This window comes from Aedes aegypti, chromosome 1 (genome assembly GCF_002204515.2).
Source record: "Aedes aegypti strain LVP_AGWG chromosome 1, AaegL5.0 Primary Assembly, whole genome shotgun sequence".
Taxonomy (NCBI): domain Eukaryota; kingdom Metazoa; phylum Arthropoda; class Insecta; order Diptera; family Culicidae; genus Aedes; species Aedes aegypti.
Window position 1 is genome coordinate 310452117 of NC_035107.1, and position 23403 is coordinate 310475519.

The following is a 23403-nucleotide window of genomic DNA, read 5'->3' on the forward strand; positions in this document are numbered from 1 at the left end:
GACTGTCCAGCGTTATATGTACGTAGAAGACAATATTTCAATAAGGGCATTTTAAGCCCTTTTGAAATTTGGTTAGAAAATCCCAATCTGGTTGTTGGTTTCACTCTAAGAATCATAGCGGATTCGCATCTTCGATCAACGGCATTTACCCCCCAAATAATAAATCGTCCTGAAAGAATGCAAATTAAACAGGGATTCATGGTCACAGTGGTTTAAATTCCAAAAAATAAACACATATTTCTATCGTTAAATCGAAGGCTTAGGACTACTTTGTCATATGAAGCCTATTGGGCTCAAATTGAGATACAGCTCTTTGAAGTTTTCTAGGTGGACTATAGTTGATGAATTCACAGCAATCCAATTTTGCTGATTTTTCCACACATATGTCTACCAGATGTCAGGTTGAAGTGTACCCGATGTCGAACCGATGTCAGGTTGATATCTGGTTAAATCTAAGTCAATATCGGGTCGGTGATCAATCTGGTTAGTACGACGTCGAGTCAATATCGGGTTTAATCCATCCGATGTCGACTATAGCGTGAATCACAGGAGCCCTTCTGTTTATTGAATATAAATTAGAGTAAATGATCAAATAATTGTGGGTTGTTTTGTTCCTATACTTGCGATAGTGCCGTTTATAATGTTTGCATTACATAAGTCACCAAATCGGCAATCCTATAGATAGATTAGATTTTTGTATCCTAGAATAGAAGAAAACATTGTTGGATTTCCATAAAAATTGATTTCATACCGCCAAAAGTGCATGAAGTTTTCTTTTATAAGAATAATGTGTACATAAAATGGTCTTATTGGAATTTGAGTGGTTGGATGAAATTGAATCGTGCTCAATACCTCCAATATTGGTCAATTTACCCCATAACTTGTTTTATTATTATTATGTTTTTATCTCTAAGAAAACTATTGTTATAAATAACAGCAGTTGATATAATTGTGTTAACTTTGCAATACTAAACATCTCTATGCGTTGTGAAGCTTGAGAAAATTGATTTTCCAGAATGTGTGAAAATAGCCCTCATCTGGCTGAACTTTTCTAAACGACCAAAGTAACAAATAGAGATTATTTGCTGTCTCTCGTTTTCTTTTAGTTTTGACAATACAATACTGAAGCTTTTGATTAGTTTTTCATCATTGATCGATCAACAATATCTTTGGCAACAAAAAGTACATAGGAAGATGTAAATGCGGCGTAGATATTAATGAAAGAGAATGTAACCAAGGCTCTCAATGTTAGATAGGTCATTTAGAAAAGTTCAGCGAGTTCGATTTAGCTTAACTTTATTTAAAAGTGAAGTTGCACAAGAAAAAAAAACAGATGTAGTTTGGGAGTAACTTTCTATCTTCAATGCACTCTTTCTAGGGCACTTAACCGATTGTGCTACTTTTCTCCGAATGTTGTTTCCCCGAAAGTTATTTACCCAAACGTCAGTTTCCCGAATGACCTTTTTGCCGAATGCTATCTCCCCGAATGACTCGTTTCCCTGAAAAGTGCTGCAGTCCAAGAAGGTTATTGAAAACCATATTCCCCGCTAATATGAATGATACCTTATGTAAACTATCATGGCTCATTTTTAATTTTCGTGTTTCTAGTAACCCTTTTGGCTTTTTTGCTTTGATTCTGCGTTTCAAAACGTTTCTTTTCGTTTCACTCCGTTCTATGAGGTAAATAACGTTTGAGCCATTTTGAATATCATTTAAATGATGTGCAGATGAGCGGAGTGCAAATTAAAAAGTATTCAGATTAAAAGTAGTGAAGTCAACGGGAGTTCCCGGTAGTTTAAAGTGGCAAGGTGCTGAACTAGAAAAATCAATCAAAAAAGAATATGGTTGGTCATTCTCAACTATGTACATTACGTCAATAATTCAGGGGACGATGAAACTTGAAGGAACTGACCAAATAAATAACGGCTAATAACAGATGACCGGTTGAAATGCATGAAGTTAGGACAACTTTGAGTACAAAAACATTTCGGGGAAATAAGCTATTCGTGGAGCTGGCATTCGGAAAACTGACGTTCGGGAAAACGGCATTCGGAAATCCTACATTTGAGGAAAAGTAGCGCATCCCTTTTAAGGCGAAGAGGCCGTCATTGAAATGTGTACGCGTCGTTGATGATTGTTGCTAATTCATCGCGCGATTTCGAATCAAAGAAAATCAGTTGGTTTTGCACTGACACAGCTGAAAAAGTATCAGCATACTTTATGCATGTTAGCGCGTACAGTGATACTTTTTCAAGTCAATATGAATTATAAAGACTTAGTTTTATCATTGATGCCAAAACGAATGACGGGCTACTTAGCCTTAACAATATAAAATAAATAACGGTGCCGGCCACGTCCTTATAATCGTCGGTAAAGGGAAGAACTATGAATGTAATGCAGTTTTACTTGTCCAATACATTTTTGATTGATTGATCAAAAATGTATTGGACAAGTAAAACTGTGACTCTTTATTATGGGGAAATTCAGCACGAGGCTGGTTCATCCCCGATACATTTTTACAACTGCCTTAAAATAGTAAATACTTCAAAATGGGATTAAACCAATGACATAAATTACCTGACAAAACTACGAAACTCGCATCTGTAGGGCCACGATGTTTTTGGGCACCTCTTAGTGCCCAAACGGTTTCTATGGTTTCCTGAAACTGCTCCCAGTCATCGGAAATTGGCAGACGAATCCCGAACAGCAAGGCATATCAAAAATAAAACAATTCATATCAACTGATGAATATATTTAGCAAACATTTTATTATAATAACACAAGTTGTTATTTGTTTTCAATACATGAAACAGTACATTTATAGCTACAACCAACATAGGATGAATTTCACTCGTTATCAACTTGACATCCACTCAACTATTTTTTGATCAACGACCCGACACTGACTCAAATTTGACCCGTTTGCAACCTGACTTTGGTCCGATATCGGGTACAGTTTAATCCGATTCGGGACCCGACATCTGGTGGACACATCAGTTCGGGATCAGCCCATATGATCGTCTAAAGTATCCCGACCAGTGGATTATAACAGACTTGTAACAGATTTTGTTACTCAGTTAGCGCGTTTTTTCTAACAAATTATGTTGTAAATTTGTCTGATTAGTACCGTCGTTGGGGGTGACAATGGGTCAAAAACGGATATGTGCGATTTATTTTTTGAATAACTATCGCAATTTAACTCCAATAAACTTCAAATTTGGTGTGTATGTACTTTGATGGTACATTAACAACTGTTCAAAAAATTAAAGACAAATATGTATTCACAGCGGCGCCACAAGTGAATGCAAAATGACCCAATCTCACCCCATAGAGGGGGTGACATTGGATCACTGTAATTGAAATAACTTGTTTTTGATAATATGATTTCAAAACCATTCACAACTGAAAAATATTGACAAAAAACGATGCAAACAAGACAAAAAGATATCTAAGATGTTTCACAAGTATGATAAACCCACTTAAAAGAAAGATTATACTGAAAATTGAAGAGCTATGAGAAAAAATATGTAAACCCAACATTTATCGTCAAGTTTACATAAATTTTCTTGGGTTTTCCCACAAATTGTCTTCAAAGTCTCATCCCCATTGCTATAAAGCCCATTCAGTTTCCCCAAAGGTGTACTGAAACAGTGGTTATTTTAAACCTTCGCAAATAGTTAAATTTCGGTGCGACATTCCACGATCAATAAATTTCAGGCAGAAGTTGACGTCATAATCCCAGTATTTCAGCGATGCAACTCATTTGTACTTCGGTGAGATGTTTCTATAATATGAAAACACTGATAAATAATCAAATTTTGAAAAAAACAACCTTTTGATAAAAATTTACGATGTTTCTGAGCACGAAACACAGTTGCTGGTTTGAGAAATTGTCAAAATGCGTTGTATTGTTATTCAATGCACGGAATACTCAAGTAGACTTGTTTGATGTTTCAGATATGCTGTATTTAGAAAGAATAAACACATCTTAATGAAAAAAGAGAACACCCGGCACCGTAAAATGCAAAAAAGTGGACTTGGAATTTCATTTACTATCGTTCTTGCGTGACCCAATCTCACCCCCATTTTCAATGTTTTAGACATCGTACCGAAAAAAATGATTTTTTTGTGGGAAAATCAAATAGATTCCGGAAAATACCTGTGATGTGTAATGAAAAGGCTTTCAACATTCTACTAATACAACGATAGAGGCTAGAGTACATGCGTGATACTTTGTACAGGAGAAATTTAATGTTGTAAATTTTATCTAGTTTCAACATGCAAGTTCATTGATGTAGTACACAAAAACTACTATTTCTAAAAATGTAAATTGTTATGAATTAAGTGTAATAATATGTTCCCTAACATATGAATTATTAATTTTAGTAATATCAGGGTTATTAGCTGAAATATTTCACAAAACATATTTTTCCGTTTTGACCCAATCTCACCCCCTAGACCCATTGTCACCCCCATCGACGGTACCGTTTTGATTCATATTATGGACACTTAAGGCCTCAGTGAAGTATAACCCAGCATGGACCATACAAAATAAATCATTCTGTATGATTTTTTAGCGTTATCGAGCGTCGGAAGCCCTTAACTTTCAGATGGTGGGTAAAGAATACGCGTCCGCAACTTGAATAATTTTAAATAAATCAAAACGTGTGGCCTTTTCATGATTCTTATTCCAGACGCTCCCTCACTTATGCCTCATATTCCGGACGCTTTGATTCGAATTACGGACAGCTCATGATAATCATTAATGGAACAGTCAAATCATCAATTGAAATCGTTCAACCACTTAAGAGACGTCTAAGGTAGTTGGGCATTATAAATTTGCAATGATATTTATGGAAAAAACCTAATAAAACGAGCCTCGAAAATGAGAACTTTTGGACGGCGAAAATTGAAACATTTCGTGTGAAATGTTTCCCATACAAACGAGAGTGTCCGGAATTTGAAGCTGTCCGTAATATGAATCAAAACGGTAGTTAAAATAACAAACATTATAAAAAAACTAATTTTTATGTTTAATAAATTTGTAACAGCCTTTGTTATTACATCTGATTTTGTTTTAATTATGTTGTGATTTCCTCCATCATTTCAAAGGGCTTCTAACAACAATGAAACAAAATTTGTTATTTGTAACAAATCTTGCTACAATTGTGTACACTGATCGGGATGTGGCACATGAGGATGATTCGCAATATAAAGCATCTCAAAGTGACATGGAAATCGATTTTTCAGCATGTGTAAAAATTACACACAGATGTGTTGGTCCAGAAGAGCTCGATTTTGTGTTTTTAGAGGGTATGAGCTTCTCACTCATGTGCGTTGATAGCCTCAATGGAAGAAGTATGGTCAGCTATGGGACAGACCCGAGTTATACTCCCGTTTTGATCAGTGTTTTTTTTTTAAGTCGGAATTTTGTTTAACTACTGTGATATTTCAAAACAGAATAACGCCCTCGACAATAATATATCAATAAGGGTTAAAGTTTACTCAAATTAGTTTTTTTGCGAAGCTTTACATGTAACTACAGTCAGGTCTCCTATAAGACGCTACCACCGACTTTTTCTCCCACCGAAATTTCCCAGCTGTTTTCAATCGGGTGAACTGATTTTTCGTTTATGACTGAGGCATAGTATATGCTTATTACCTACCAAATTTCACTAGAATCAATAGAACAACAGATGAGAAACCGCGGTGGGCTTAAAGTGGGTGGCAGCGTCTTTTTTTTATTATTAGACTCTTAAAGAAGACCTGACTGTATATTAGAGTGGTTCAAAAAATCGTTTTTGCTCCACACCGCTTATTCGACTCTAGATCAAATTCTGAGTGTCCTCCTAAAGTTTGAGCTCATTTGGATGAAAACTGAGACTGCACAAGCCATTTAAAATATATATGGGAATTACTATGAGAAAAGCAACCAATTCATCCAATTGGTCATAGTATTTGCCCATGTGCTCTTGGAGATTAGAACTACGTTGATACTGTGAGATACATTCATCAGCTACAACTTTGCCGAAGACTGTTTTCAAATCGGACGCCTCAGTAATTAGTTATTGATTTATATCCAGTCACAAATTCTTCAGCAGTGCTCATTTAGCTTCTAAACAGGCAACATTGCTGCGCCTGGCGCGAAAGATAGCACGCACAAATCATGGCTACTATGTTTTAACGCATATATCCAGTGATGCCTGCAGAGCAGCCCAATAATTATAGCCAAAGTTTTACAACTCATTCAAAAATAAATAACTAATTACTGGCGCGTCCGATGTAAAAACGGTCTTCGGCAAAGTTGTAGCTGATTATTGTATCTCACAGTATCAACGTAGTTCTAATCTTCAAGAGCACATGGGCAAACACTATGACCGATTGAATGAATTGGTTGCTTTTCCCATAGTAATTCCCATATAAACTTTAAATGGCTTGTGCAGTCTCAGTTTTCATCAAAATGAGCTCAAATTTTGGGAGGACACTCAGAATTTGTTCTAGAATCAAATTAACGATATGGAGCAAAAACGATTTTTTGAACCACTCTACTGTATATGTGTTATAATTTTTAAATATTTATTTGAATTTTATTTTATTTGAATTTTATTTAATATTTTGTTATTTAAATTACTTATCAGTTAATTTAAAACTCTTTTTTTAATATTTTAATATATATACACTAGTTGTAATAGTTCTGTTTCGCTCTTCTTCTTTTGTAGGCCTTCTACGTGCAAAAAAGGAGGCGATATACGTGCATGTATTATGTGATGATTGATAGCATCCAATGCGAGTGTATAAATTTTCTACCGAACTGACGTGTAATCTATTGGGACTTAACTTATGATAACTTATGACAACAAATGTTGATTTGACAGCTGCTACGGATTGATTCGACTTAGTTTGTACGAGTGTACGGGACGAAACAAAATGTACAAATGAACTCAGAAAAGAAACGTTTTATGCGACGAAACTCATCAATCTGACGATTTTATCCACCGTGTTTTACGGGTTTGATGTGATTTGTATGAATAAACGAGTATTACGTGAACTTTTATGCGATTTCTGGTTGTCTGGGTAGTTGTAATAGTTCTGTTTCGCTCTTCTGATCGGGACGTGGGGTGATTTGGTACAGGCTATAATGGACATGACAATTGATGACGGAGTACGATCGGGAGCTACGGGATTATGAGTGATATAGTGATCTTTCTCTAGATCACGATGACGTTTCAGTTTCTTGGAGACCATCTGCAATCTTGACTTGTAAAGGTAGTCAGCTCCGATTGGACTGACTGGTAAATCCATCCTCCTACGACATTGATGATTCTAAGTCGAAAGCTCGAAAGCTAGGGAAGGTAGTGTTGTTCAGGAGAACTATGGTCACAAGTTCTTGCAATATACGAAATTTGGGATTATAGAGTGCTACTCGGACTTCACAATTAGTTAATAATAATTTGTTTTTCTCTTTCAATGCCGGTATTGGCTTCTGAGGTTTTTTTTTTCAAAATTTTAGATATATCGTATTTTTCTTTCCTTCCATTGTAAGAAATGGTGAAATTTTCTTACTTTAAACTTTCAAAGTAGATTTTCCTAAAATAATTGTCGAAATTGTGAGGACATCTGCATGTTTTTTTTTATCTAAGGATACACCATTTATTCAAACACCAATACTTTATACAATACATTTTGAATGCTTTGCTATAGAAATGTAATACCACTTTACTCACGGTATCTAAATATTATACAGCCCAAGTAACCACTGTTGTATATACCTATGTAGCAATATTATTGTACTACATGATTGTTGTACCTTTTGCTTGTTCATGTCTATTGAATTGTTGTGCTATATATACTGGATGCCGAAGGCGTAGTAGAGAGACTTCCAGGACTATGGGCTGATTAACATATTATTATTTCATGCTTTATTTGCAGGATATTAAACCACTAGCCCGCTTATTCGCCTTTCTCGGCTTATAGGGCTATCATACGGCTAATATAGGGTATGTCAGCTATAAAATAGTATTATATTAGCACGCAGGGCAAATTAAAATGTTTTTGGTTCTTGGGAGCTTAGAGGCTGTTCATCAACTACGTGATCACTTTCTCTGAATTTTCTCCCAAGAATTCAACGTGACAAACAATTCTTGTACGGATTTTATTCTGGTTCCTATCTGGTTAACAATTATGAGGAATAGAAATGGTAGGTAATTCTAAATTGAGGATAATGGAAAAGTCTTATTTTATTTCGTCATTTTTGATTGATGCTTATGACAAAAAAATAAAATTAGTTAAATAAGGTGTTCAACAGGACTTTATACAAATTCTTTGATAACTAGAAATACTTTTTCATGAATTTATCCTATACTTCTCTGAAATTCAAAAGATGGGTTTAAAATTCGAGATTTTTTTTTATGAGGACCTTCGGAGATTTATGCTTACAGAATTAATCATTTGAAGTATTAAGATACATTCTACGATTATTTCTGAGTTTATTGTGTATGCTAAGGATTTCCAGCAAAATCTCTGGGACCAATGTAACTATGGGAGTTAAGAAAAAGTGTGACAATATTGCGATTATATTGTTATATGTTTATGACATAAAGTGATCATTTGGGCCAATTGATAGGGCTCATATATCATTAAAATGGTTAGTGCTCAATAATTATGACAGTTTGCAGAATTGCAGATAAATGCTAAGTAACTAGAAGAATGTTTTATCTAAATGAATGAACTGGTAGAATGTTTTGTCTAAAAGATCATTTTTCAATAAAGGGGCTCAAACACAAAGTGTTATCCCAACACTTTCATGAAAACCCATAAAAACGAGAATATGCTGCTTAAACCTATTCACATTTTCAAAAATGTCTAGAAACTCCTCAGTCAACCCATACTTTGGTTTTTCATTACAAAATGAACTTCTGGCCAAAATTTCACTAAATTTAGAATTAATTTAGGTGTGCTTCAAATCAATTGGGTGTTTTGGGCTATTTTCAAACTTTAAATAATCATAACTACCGAATGAAACATCAAAATTTATCGAAAATACGTCTACATAGTAGTTTATCCAATTCTACGAACTTTTGCCGAATACGATTTTATGAATGAAGCAAGTTTTAACATAGTTTGGTTGAGGTTTGTATCTCGAGGTTCTTGAAAATCTCTTTTTTCGGGAAGTGTTTTCACTGAAAATCATGCCTGCATGAAAATTCCGGATTTTTAATTTCCAGACATGATGACTATGCATATCTTTAAGTCAATCCTGTTCAAAGTTACCATTTATATTACGAAAATAAATTGTAAAAAATTGGTAATTATGAAGCACATTTGTAAATCCACTGTGGGTGAGCCAAGAGCACCACCGCGAGCTTCAAAGAATACAAAAAATGAACACGTTAGCACTGCCTTTTCTCAGTCGATGATGATGATTGTTTTTAAATCGTTCTAAATGATCAGTGAAATGCTATCAAAACAATCATCACTCGGAAAGAAAAAGCAATGCTAACTTGTTCAATTCATTCGTTTTCGGTACATGTGTCATGCATGATTTAGCTATCATCAGGTTGCGATGCGGTGTTCGATCTTTTGGCATTTATTGTAATTTATTGCCTTAAGCAACATGTAAGCTGTTGATGGTCAATGAATTAATAAATGTATTATGTTTATTTCCCGTTGACTAGGGCCTGGAAAAATAATGTCAATAGGTGTTTTATTTACCATGTATATTGAGAAAACTGTAATTTCTGGGTACTGTGGAGAACAAATTTGGATCAAACAATGTCAAAATTCAATTTGATCTTATTAGTGTGCTCGACAAACTTTAACAAAATAGAATTAGCTTTCAAATAGTGGTAATAACAAGTGGTTTTGATTTTCTAAATGCTAGTTATGATTTTTCATTCAAGGTTTCAAGGTTCAAGGCCCAAAAACATATTTTCATACTTTTCATACTTGAAGCATAATGAAATCTTTATCAAATGAGCTGAAAATTTGACCAGACATTGTTCTTGGCATGAATATGAACAGGTCTAATGCTGATACATCAAATGATCTCAGTGAGATACTGCTGATCTGTAAGAAAAAACAACCAACACTTCTATCAACCACATGCTTATTGTTTTAGAGATATCAAAAATTCCCGTACAACTCACATACCTACAATTTTGGCTTAAAAAGTGTAATTCAAATACTGTTAAGTTATTCAAGTCATTACTAGATAATAATATTGATTGCTAATCATTATGAAATATTAAAGGAAAATGAACTGAATTAAAATAAAACTGAATATTTCAAGGAGTATCTAAAACATTTCAGAATAAAATCCAACAATGTTAGCTCTGAAATATATATTACTTTCAAATAGTAAAAGAATTTACATAAGAACTCTAATGTAACGCCCGTTCAATTGAACTACATAAAGCAATCTTGGGGCCCAGATAGCCGTAGCGGTAAACGCGCAGCTATTCAGCATGACCATGCTGAGGGTCGTGGGTTCGAATCCCGCTGGTCGAGGATCTTTTCGTAATGGAAATTTCCTCGATTCCCAGGGCATAGAGTATCTTCGTACCTGCCACACGATATACACATGCAAAAATGGTCAATCGGCAAAGAAAGCTCTCAGTTAATAACTGTGGAAGTGCTCATAAGAACACTAATCTGAGAAGCAGGCTTTGTCCCAGTTGAGACGTAATTCCAGAAAGAAGAAGAAGAAAGCAATCTAAGAAATTGATTCAAAACTGTTTCACCTTGAAGACCTCTTTTTATGTTCGAATATGAATTTTAAAAAAGATATATGAGTATTTTTTTTTGTGAACTGCGATGTTTTTGAAAATTTTGGTATTTTGAAGACTGATTTCATTCTTTACGTCATCGTGTTGTACTCAAATCACTTCACAGTCACAAAAACGTTTTAAAGGACCAATTTTTTTAAGTATGTTTTTAAGAAATCACATTTGACACTCGATTTCAGTGCGTTGCAGCTAATTTAATATACCTCCGGAACCTATCTGTTATGCAGTAGACTCATTCAAATTGCACTTCCTTTAACCTGACCTTTTCACACGAATCTAACTGATGCACAAGGTTACACTTATTTGTTTAAACATTATGAAAATTGACTCATATTTGGGACAAATTGTACAAACAGACGCGTATCAAACATCACACTGATATTGAATAACAACGCCCACTTGTTACAAAATTCACATTGCGCATGTCTATCAGTGCCTATCACCAGATTGTATATTTTTCCTATCTAACTATTGGACGGCGGAAAGAGACAACCGTAATCGCTGAATGATGGTTTCAATTAATATATTTGATTTTTTGAAAGAAAAAGTACATATTTCAAAGGATTTTTACACTAGTTTTGTAGTGTAGTCTAGTCTGACGCTTAAAGTTTTGATGTCATTTTTTTGGTAATACTGTCAACTCTCCATAACTCGATATTGTAGGGACTATCAAGTTAGGGAGGTATCAAGTTATGAAACACAAAATCAGTGCAACTGCGATTCCAGGGATTATCCAGATAGCCTTGAAAACCAAATTTCACTATGGTTCTCTAACTCGATATCGAGATATAAAATATCGAGTTTTGAAGAGTTGACGTTATACAAGTGAAGCACCGTGATCACAATCTAGTAAGAAGGTATCGTTTTTTTTTTTCATTAACCGAAAAATGTATTTTGTTGAATTATTTACGAATGTCATCTATTTTCCAGAAAGTGGTGTCCAATTTCAACTTAAAGTTAATGTATTTGACGCTATCTACAGTGAAACCTCCATGAGTCAATATTGAAGAGACCATCGACTCATGGAAATATCGAGCAATGGAACAGCAATCCTTTGGAAAGCTGCTTCAAGGGACCATCATAGTAACCATGAAATTTTGTTTTTAGTATGGTTCCATGAGTCGATATCGAGTCATGGAACATCAACTCATGGAGGTATCACTGTATTTGACATTTCTAATGACTTCATAGATTTAGGCCTATAAAACTAGCTCCAGATTATAAAGTTTATGCAAAATTATTCATACCATAGATTTGCGTAAAAAAAAGTAGAAAATAGTAAACCAGTAATTTTACCGACATGTTTACGGTAAATTTAATAGAAACTTTTTTTTATTTTAGCACATATATTGCTCTCAGGTGCAATTAAAGTCACTGCTTGTCTTTAGTGTTCGCAAAATAAATTGAAATGGTACATTGAACATGTTTTGTTGGTCCAAACTTTTGTGCGAACATATTAAAGTTGCCTTGGAATCCAATGGATCCAAGATATCCATTAGAAAGTTAAGGCCACAGGGGAAGTTATTGGAGTCATCTTTCATTATCCTTAAAATTTGAAGGAGCCAATCTTATGTTCCACTCTGTATAAAAATGTATCACTTTATTTTCATATATGTATTGCACAATCTTATAAACGTCAGTTTTCCAGCTTCATTGGTACACTAAAACTCGGAAAGGAAACTGCAAAGGAATATTTTCAAAGTTTGGATGGTAATGATTAAAACGTAACATAAATGTGAAAAATATCGTGGGCTCCCGTGTTGCTGTAATGACTGAAAACATAAATCACATTAACTGAATATCTTGTCTTAAAGCCTGTCCACGATAAATTTCGGACACGGATGGCGGGTGTACCACAGAAAGTTCGAGAATTTTACAGAAAGAAGGATTAACATCCTTGTCAACTGTTTATTTTGTAGATATAACTCTTTTATTCTGAAATAAACAATTGTTTTTGTTGAATTATGAGTAATTTTTTTTTGCTGCCATTATTTGGGTGTCCGAAATTTAACGTGGACAGGCTTTAATATTATCTGATCAGTGTCTGGCTTCTGATCAGTGACTGGTCTAACGAAAGTAGTATTAGGTAGAAGATATATACTTAGCCCATATTATTAATTCCAGTAAATTATATTGAAATATTAATTGCTGAAATATTCGGTTCTCTGGAGTCTACCGGTGAACAATTCAAATTTTGTGTTATTTCTATAATATTTATTTTTATTTGTATTTTGTTATATAGGGTGCAGAACCACTTGGGCACTTCCATGATTCACTTTGGCATGGGGGGTTTTTCTCGGTCGAATTGTCTGAAACTTTGCAATAAGGAGCACTTCACTACGACGCATATTGTGGCCAAATATGAGCTTTGTACCTTTTAAAAACCCCACTGCCGAAGTGAATCAAAAGTGCCAAGAATTGGGTCCGGCTCCCTATTCATTTTATTTTTTTAGTGTTTAAATAGTAGTAGCGCTGTTGTGACAAAACTGATTTATCTATTTGTTATATAGTTATTTTACCTTAAATTATGTTATCAGATTGTTTGTTCAATGCCATGTCATAGAAGATTATTTGTTTTAAATTTTAAAATTAATTTGACTCTTTGAGACCCGATACTTACGCTGTCAGCTCGTGGCAAACTAGATGTTGGTAACACAAACTGTAGCGAAATCAGCATTCTCAAGTTAATGCATCTTCTGGTCGAAATTAACTAGCAGTATTCGAAATCAGTAATCCCAAAACATGTTGCACTTTTTGAAAATTGACGAAAGTTTGCAAAGTGGGGGAAATAAATGCTCATTAATTTATATGCCTGTTTAACAGAAGCAAGCACCTTACATTCAATGCACAATCTAACAGTATGCATTACACGTTGGTTTTATTAGCTATTACGCCATCCAATTTACTGCAAACGTGATTTGACAATACTTTGGTGTGACAAAACTGTTCAGCCTGGAGTATATAACGGTGCATAAAGCGCAATATTCGAAACAACCCACTTTCAGTGAACGAATAACAAGCCTCTGTTCACATAAAATTTTACCTGTGGCAAATTTATGCTCCATAAAATCCATAAAACTACTCGATCGATAGGATTCCACTGTTAATCTTACAGTTAAGAAATTCATGAAAATTTCATTCCTTCATCGAAGGTGAATCGAAGCCAAACTTCAAATTTTCAAGAGCACAGATCTGGAGAACCAAACATCCGTTTAAGCTGAAAACTTAATCGATTGGTCATTCGCTGGTGGTGACCAATCGATTAAGTTTTCAGCTGAAACGGGTGTTCGATTCACCAGATTTGTGCTCTTGAAAATTTGAGGTTTGGCTCCGATTCATCTTCACCTTAACATGTATCAATATATACAATTTGAATCAATGTACCAAAATGCTACAGACGAAGCTTCTAACGGTTTGAATTTAATGCAAGATAAAATCTTTTTCATTCAGGTGATCGATTAAGGAAGCAGGATCTGTCATTGAAATTGGAATTTTCAAAATGAGTTTTTTCGTTCAAAATCAAGAAAATTTACACGAAGATGTGTTCACTGTATTCCATTCTCCAATCGAAACACAATGAATTCATTTTAATTGAATAATTTTCAGTTTTGAACAGAACAGAACAGCTTTTGAAATTTAGATGATGACAATGACGGATTCTTGAACGTTAAAGCATATCCTCAACTATATTACCATTTTGAAGCTTATTCAGGTTTTGAACTTTTCAACCTCACTAAAGCACTAAGAACCATTGACAATTGCATATATTAGTTTAGAGACAAAATATCCAAACATAAAATGTCGAAAGCAGTCAATTTTGAACAGCAATTTGATTTTTTTTTTCACATTATGTTACGCATAACGTTTGTCTCCTAGTGAATTATTGATTCTTTCAAAAGAAAATCATTCTCCCAAGAACATTTTGTTCCTTGAAATTTCCTACTATCGACGTTGTCATTTCAAAGTTTTGTTTCTTCGTCTCCTTGTCATCCAATCATATGTTTCATAAACAAAATGCAAACAATGACGATTATTTCTCTGTATACATTGCATAACGATAAAGCTTCCTTGACGGTATAACTATTTTTAACTCATTTGTGCCTATTGATTGATTACCCAATAAACATTATTTTCATTTATTAATCCATATGCACAATGAACTAGCATGTGGTTAAATGTTCTACATACTTCTAATGTTTTTGAGTCCTTAACACAACAGTGCGCAGTGTCGATTTCTCTGTTAATAGCATGATTTCGAATTCTTGCACAATCGACGACGTAAACACACTATCGAAGGAAATCCCTTTTGATGAGCTCTTTCATCGATTCCCACGGCACCTCAAAGTTTTACCAACAGCAATCTTCCAGGATAGCACACGACTAATCGTATTATGATGTAGATTACAGTCTTTGAAACAATTTATGTCATCAATGCTATCCATAAGAAAATTTATGCTTCGGTTACAGGTTGTAAACAAGACATGCTACGAACACATTGGCAGTACCGGTAGCATAATCGACGAAGCAAAACCATACTAATATCTCCTTCTAACATTCAAGATCAAAGCTGAAGGGGCGTGTTTTGACTCATGTCGTTTTTCTCTTTTCATGCCATCTCTGTTGCTACAATAGGAATGAGCATTTAGTGTTCACAAACACCATCATATGTATGTCATCGAAGAAACTGAAATCGACGAACACGAGTTTTGGGAAAAACTTGAAATCCTTCCTATGACATACAGTTTTGAATAATTTATAAAACCTTATTTTCGGTTTTGTGAGTCGGAAACTATTCTAATGTGGATATGAGTGAAAAAGACGGAACATGAATCGTAACTTTTCTGAAATGTACGTCTGCAAAGATTTTTAGGCTTTCCAGCCATTGACCATTGTGGTCGTTGATATTTGTGGCTTTCCTTTCAAATCGACGAACGAGTTGAATTTTGCTTGTATAGTCGATGTATGTGTAGGACAGCGACTGTATGATTGTGTGCTGAAATTTTACACCACCGGACAGCGCAAAGCATGCAAGACGTGCACACAAACGACACTCGGCAGTCGTTCAGAGTAGTGATATTTTTCGTCCACATGCTGTCGAATGAAATAGCGAATTCCGTGAAGTAGTTAGTCATACTCAAACATTGGCGCTTATAACACGTATATTTTTCCGCGAATCGACTCCAACTGAACAAGTGATTTTTTGGTGATTTTGGGATCCGATTGTTTTCATCTCTGATCCAGCGAATGAATGCTGCTCCGGTGTGATATTTCTCGTGTATCTGCGGCTATCTTTGGAAAAATCAACTTCCGGAAATAAATTATGAGACAGTTTATAATGTGCTCTTTGATGTGAAATGTATCTCATATGCAAAGTGTAAAACTAAGCGCAGTGAATTAGTGAAACTACTGATTAACGGATTATGGAGTATGTAATGCAGCTGACAAAACTTATATGATACGTAAAACATCCTGAAAGGAAGAAGCTTTTCGTTATTCATTGGACCTCCATTGATCATCAGCGGATACGCATTGTTGATTTGTGCAAAAGCTTAAGACCTGAAGTGGATCAATCTCCAAGATTCAACTTATAAAGTGAGTGTTTCGTCGGCGTGAACCAAGCTGAGTACTGTATAGTAGTGTTCATAATTATAATTTCAGAGTAAATACAAATCCAGGAAAATGTACATTAAACATTGGTGTTGGTAGATCTTAGCCTATTTCTGTAGACTGTTAAAAATGTGTGCTTTGGTTCAGTAGGTGATCTTTTCAATATGGATGGACGTGGTTTAATTGAATTGGCTAGGCTTAATTTTGCTGAACTATATAAACTATGTGAAGTATGAAAAGGGCACCTGGTTACATATCATGAATTATGAGAAGTAATCAATATTTGCTACGATATCATTGGCATGTGATTTGCAGTTTAACGTGTTTTCAAAAAAAAAAAAAAACAGTTAGTTTTCTTGTGCAAACTATTATTTTGTCTATGTAAACTGTTGCATCGTAAAGTAATTGAAATGGCTTGAAGATTACAGTTTTACATTGAAATCAATACGTGTGACAAAACTGCGTTTTTGTTCACGAAAACACACCAAATTAAATAACTCCTCAACAGGAAGGTAAGTTTTCATCATCACGCACTGTATTTAACAAGAGTAAAGTAAATGGATGCCGCTGATTCGCTTACCTCCTGATGTGACCCATCTAGCAAAAAATGAAGCGACGACGAAAAAATAAAGTGAAAGACGAATCAACTTGAGCGTGAGAGACGAATCAACCTATAGTTAAATTATCTAACTGGCTTTCTTTATGTATTTTCTTTGAAATAATTTGTTCCTTGACATGATTTGAAGTTTTAAATACTAACATGTTATCGTTTTGCCAATAAATTACAATTACATTTACAATCAAAGTCGATTTTATATAAAAATGATGATTTTGAGTAAGCTTCTCCTATGGCACCAAATTTGACTTCTTATCGAACACCTAATTTGAAATACAATACTGACCCGATTTTGTCAGCCCCCGATTTTGTCTGCCCCCGATTTTGTCAGCTTTCTGACCCGATTTTGTCAGCCTATTTTAAATTTGTCAAAAAATTGTTATCGTTATGTTTTACCACGTTTACATTGAAATTTATGATGATGTTTGATGTCATGCACGCATAGGCGTAGCCAGAGGGGACAATGGCAATGCCTTTTATTAAGTGTTAAAAATCGTTATTACCAATATAAGGGAGGGGGGACCCCTATTTAAAAAAAAACTGGCTACGCCCATGTCCATTGCCCTCTTGAAAGTCCATGTAACTATGTAACATGTCAAAATTTGGAAAACAGGAACAAAATAAAATGACCCGATTTTGTCAGGTTCCCCATTTTGTCAGCCTAAAATTCATCAAGGGGCTGACAAAATCGGGTCCTTACTGTATAGAGCAACAAAATATATCAATTTAAATCTCAACTAGAGTTCCCTGCTTTTGATACCTCATGATTTCAGTAATACAGTCAACTCTCTCTTACGATATTTCGTAGCTTGATATTGAGTTAGAGAATCAAACTAAAAGTTGGTTTTGATGGCTAACTCGATGGTTCCTTGAATCACATTAGCATTGGTTTTGTGCTCTATAACTAGACTAATTAGCACATACTATCATTTATGAATAGAAGGACAGTACAGTTAACTCTCCCTTACTCGATATTCCGTATCTCGATATCGAGTTAGAGAACCATAGTAAAAGTTGGTTTTCATGGCTAACTCGATGGTCCTTTGGATCGCAGTTGCACTGGTTAGTCCCTTCAATATCGAGTAAAAGAGAGTTGACTGTACAATTATACCACGAAATATGTTTGTCAGAATGGCAGGTCAGTGTCACACAGAAGCCCATTATGTAAAAAAGTAGATAAAACCTGTATTTCAAACATGGTTTGAAGTTAAAAAATGAAATCAACTGTTCATCTACAAAAATAGTGAAAATGCCGTACGAATAGCTCTCGTGAAAGTGATTTGCCTAAAAATTAGTTTTTAAAACAGTTGAGAGCCTCATAATCTGTGAAATTTTTTTTAATTTAGTTCAGGAATTTTGCTTTATGAAAACCAAAGGATGATGATTGTTTCCATAATAGGGTCTGTATCGATTAATCAATTGTCAAGCAACACGCAGCAACACAGACATTGTTCTATCTTATTATAGTTGCAACAATCTTATTCCGCAACAACATTTTATCACTACTTGAAAAGAATATGACAAAGATCGCTCACCGCGTGCCTAGCGATTTCCAATGCTTTGCATTGCAATTTGCTAAAAATTTCTCCATGTTAGTAAACATTGCCACATTATCAAATAACAACCATAAAACAAATTTGATTGTGTGTTCAAAATAACTGATTAATCATGGGTTATAAAGGTCGCAACAATATTGCCCTCTGTATTTCTCATGACAATTTTTCTCGAGATTGTATCCCAATCTGTAAAACTTGGACAAACGATTGTGAGCGCGCTTACTATGTTGTTTGTTTTGCGTCTGTTCTGATGACAATTTGATTCACTGGTCTGCAATCATCCATTTCCTAAGCACTTTTTAGGGACAAAAACAATATAGCGGGAATACGCAATTTTTGGAAAAATTCCTCAAATCAGGACCACCGTGCGCCGTACTTTCATGGCTGGAAATCCACTGGTTAGCAAATGTTTTATTTCTAATTAAAATCCAAAGAACAATAAAGCAGATATAACCCAGAAGGCATTCATTAGTATGAATAAAATAACACCACACGATGAATTAAATCGTTTGACTGACGTGTTTGCTCACATGAAACACTATATTCTTAGTTCATCCGTACATTTTGTATCGTTCCGTTTACACGTACAAAGAAAGTCGAATCAAATTGTAGCAGCTGTCAAATCAACTTTGTTATTATAATTAAAGTCACATAAGATTGTAGAATAAATCGCTATTAAATCCATACACTATTACGAGTGTATGTAATTTTTCATCACATAAAATGTGCACGTATATCGCCTCAACTTTTAGGTAATCTTTGCACATATAAGGCGCTGTCCACGAAATACTTAACGCTTTAGTAGGACTATGCTCCAGCGTTTCCCAGTTATTTCCCCGAATGTTATTTCTCCGAACGCCAGTTCACCGAATGACCCTTTTACCCAAATGTGATTTCCCCGAATGACTCGCTCCCCCGAAAAGTGTTCCAGTTCAGAAATGTAGCCATCGAGGGAAGCAAATATTTGGTCATTTTCGACTAAACAGATATTGCCAAAAAAGCCGAGGATGGTGAAACTCGAATGAACTGGCATTCGAAAAACAAGTACCCCGAACGCTTGTACCCCGACGCACAATGGTCCAGATTTTCAAATAGCTGACAAAAACCTAATTCACAAAGCTAGTTTTTAGTTGAAAAACAAAATCAAGCAGTCATCTACTATAACAGATAGTAAAGATAACATACTAGAATTTAAAAAGAAAAATATTTTTCAACATGTTCAGACGTTGAACAGCTGCACATGTCCAAAAACCTAAAATTTTGTTTCAAAACTCAACCAATTCATTTTCACCAAAACCCGTGCAAATTTGGGTTTCAGCAACATGTAACATTCGACAAACGTAGGCATTGAGTAAATGGAATATCTTCTTCTTCTTATTGGCATTAACGTCCTCACTAGGACAGAGCCGGCTTCTAGGCTTAGTGTTCTTATGATTCTGTAAGTTGATTGAAAGTGTTTATCATTTCACCACGGTATGAACCCGGAATTGTCAAAAATGTCGAATGTGACAAATATGCAGTTATGGGCAGTATAGGTACTTCATATAATTGAAGAAGAGCTTCATTTAACCCTACAAATCGCTCCCCGCTACTCCCCGCGGTGAAATCTTACTCGAACGCGATTCTCCTTGCCTAAAGGATAGTTTATTGAAAAGGTTGAGAGCCAAAAAAATGTATGTAAACAGCATTTTTGTTAGAATTTTGTTCTATGAGAACCAAAAAATTGTGACTGTGCTCAAAATTGAGCCTTCAACCCTAAACTTTTTTGAAAAGGTTGTGAGCCAAAAAAATGTATGTAAAACAGCATTTTTGTTAGAATTTTATTCTATGAGAACCAAAAAATTGTGACTGTGCTCAAAATTGAGCCTTCAACCCTAAACCATATTCAAAAACACAATGGCTAAAAATAGTAAAATATTGAAAATGCGTAATTTCTGCCATGATTTTTTTTAAACTGGACCACTGTGCGACGTTCGGGTAAAAGTACCACAACTGTTCCAAACATAGCAGAGAACAGAATCTTGAGATATTTTTTCAACATGGTCTAACTCTTGGGTACGGGTTTAGAACAAATAAAAAATAAATGTATTTTTTCCGCTCATGAGGAATCAAATACTAACTAAAGTATATCGACCCGTAATGCGGGAAGATCACTCTGGAATAAGGTGAGAAACGAAAATGTCTGATGCGATGAAATCTTTCCACAGGCCTTTTGCAGAATGATAAACATGATAATTGTATAAAAAACGATTACTTCATTATTTCTGAATAGTATTGGAGTAGAACGACATGCACTAAACATAGGGCACTGGTATACCTCAAAAGATCGAAAAGAACTAGTCGTAGTGGTTCATCTCGAACAGAAACAGAACTAAAGTATATAAAAATCTAAGAAACAATCATCTCTGTTTCATTTGTGATAGTTGCGTTCGCGAAGTATATTGTTGATTTGGCAGTAAAAATTCTTGAATGAATAGTTGTTAATAATCCTAGAGCAGGCTGAATATATTTACAAAAGGTTAGACCTTATTGTTTGAAATTTCAAAATTTTCATCCAATACAGATTTTAACCAAGAACTTTGATATCCATAAACAAGGTGCGTGGAAAAACCTCTCAGGAAAAGAATTTGTAACAATACAATTTGTATATCTGGAAAGAAAGATTTCCGAAACCAATAATGCTTTCATTTTTTTTTACTGAATTCAGTGTATTTCTACTAATGTAAGATTTAAGTATTTGGCAAAATATAAATACATATGTTTATACAAATTATCCTTAGTACGGTTCAAAACAATGATATTTAAAAAATACGTAAAACCGCGACATTAATAAAACGTCAGGAATATTTTTTTCGAACGAAATTCGAACGAAGTTGCTGAAGAGAGCAATTCAATCCAACGGATGAAGATATTTATAGATTTGTATGTTCTTATTTAGCTTCATATGGGATTATAGCCCTGCAAACTTTTGCGCAAATCTCAAACAAAAGTAACTTAAAACGGATTTATTTCTTCAGTAATATATAGTAATTATGGCTTGAAGAATGACTTTTCACTATGAGATAAAGAAATGCATTTTAATTACAGCACTAACGCGTGTGGAATTTTTCGAAAATTTCTCCATAAAAATCTCTATACAAACCAACATTGTCTTTAGGCCAAAAATGGGACAATAAAAACGTTATAGGAGGTTGGATTTTCAAACTTTTTTGAATTTTGAACCGTCATAAAAATATCTGTACATTAGGGTGCTTCTAGTTACATCAATGTTTGATAATCCAATCTATCTAATCTAAACCCTGAAATAGAGTTCTGTATAATTTTCAGCATTTTCAGTGGTGAGTTAAAGGTGTCTTAAAGACGATGTGGGTTCATATGTGAATTACTATGGATAAATTTTGAGAGCTTTCTTTGCCAAATATGCTATTTTCTCGTTCGTATATCGTGTGGCAGGTACGATGATACTCTATGGAATTCAAAGAAATTTCCATTACCAAAAGATCCTGAACCGACCGGGAATCGAACCTAGACACCTTCAGTATGGGTTTGCTTTGTAGCCGCGGACTCTAACCTCTCGGCTTAGGAAGGGGTCCGGCTTAGGAAGGGGGCAGTGGTTATTTAAATATGTGAATTACTAAGGAAAAAAAATGAAAAAAAGCTCCACATACATTAGCACTTGATTGTTACAACGAACTCATCATTCCAATGGAAAAACTCGTTCTTCAAATGATAAACCGTTCCTTCGCTGCTAAAAAATAGCAATTTAATTTGACGAATGAGGAAAGAGATATCCATCAATCAGATTGCTATCATGCTAAAGCTCCATGTGTGATTAGTCCATTAATGGTCTTCACAAATCTCTATCACAATTAACTCAAAAAGAAATTATTTCTTCAGCAATTTTCTTCAACGAAACTTTGGTAATTGGGAATGATAGATCACGACACCATCAACATTGATATAAAAGTTGTACAAATGATTATTTTAGTTTTTTATATACATTTCCATCTTCACCAAAATGGCTGGAAATTTGACAGAACTTGCCCATAATGTATGACAATATTGTCTACAAGGGTTTATACGTAATCGTTCATCACTTAGTATTGATGTTTTGGATGATTATTCACCCATTTCCTCAGAAACAACAGGCTACTCTATTCCTACAATAAGAATTGTAATAAAGATATGGGAGATTAAATTTTCAAACTTTGTTTTTTTTTCTATTATTTTAACCGCTCAATCGTCGTGTTCGTCTTATGCGGCGGTGAATAGTTACACAGTGGTCCGTACTCAAAAGATTCAGTCATAAAACATTTTTGTCATACTAACTAACAAGTACTAATAAGCTAAGATCAACAATTTGTTGCTACCGAAAAAAAATTACAATTTGATGCTACCGTAATCCGAGGTAACATTGATTAGTTTTTACGATATTTCTAAAACATTCCATTTAAAAATTCAACTGTTGGCAAGTATTGGCATCTATTACTCATGACTGTATATTGTCTTTTGTTTTCTTAATGTTGTAAGCATATTTAAAAAATATATATTAGGTGACATTTAGCTGATATGGGGTAATATTGGTAACTTTTTATACAAATTTCGGTCATGTTAAAAGTACTGTTTATTACTAAAATCATAAGGAGTCGTCCATAAACCACGTGGACATGCATAGGGGGTGGTCTGGCTAATGACCACGGTCCATACAAATTTAAAAATTTTAGTAAGGAAAAATGACCACGAGAGGTGAAGGGGGTGGTCTGGAACATTTCATCTTACCACAGTCGTTGAAACTGGCGCCGGAATTGAGTTGCAAATTACCTTGATTTCTGGAAAAATA

The 23403-nt window shown here is 34.6% G+C and overlaps 1 protein-coding gene across 3 annotated transcripts in view; it reads left to right on the forward strand.

The window, feature by feature from the left end:
* The window catches only part of LOC5572675 (homeotic protein Sex combs reduced), a 155522-nt gene that overhangs the window by 100274 nt on the left and 31845 nt on the right, over nt 1-23403 (forward strand). The window contains exon 1 of one of the 3 annotated variants that reach the window (XM_021838512.1): nt 15824-16376. The exons of 1 other annotated variant lie outside the window; for it this stretch is intronic. The gene's annotated coding sequence lies outside the window, so the exon portion shown is untranslated. Of the gene's footprint in view, nt 1-15823; nt 16377-16812; nt 16904-23403 lie in introns of those variants that run through there. One more of the 3 variants, XM_021838514.1, reaches the window with a different exon arrangement.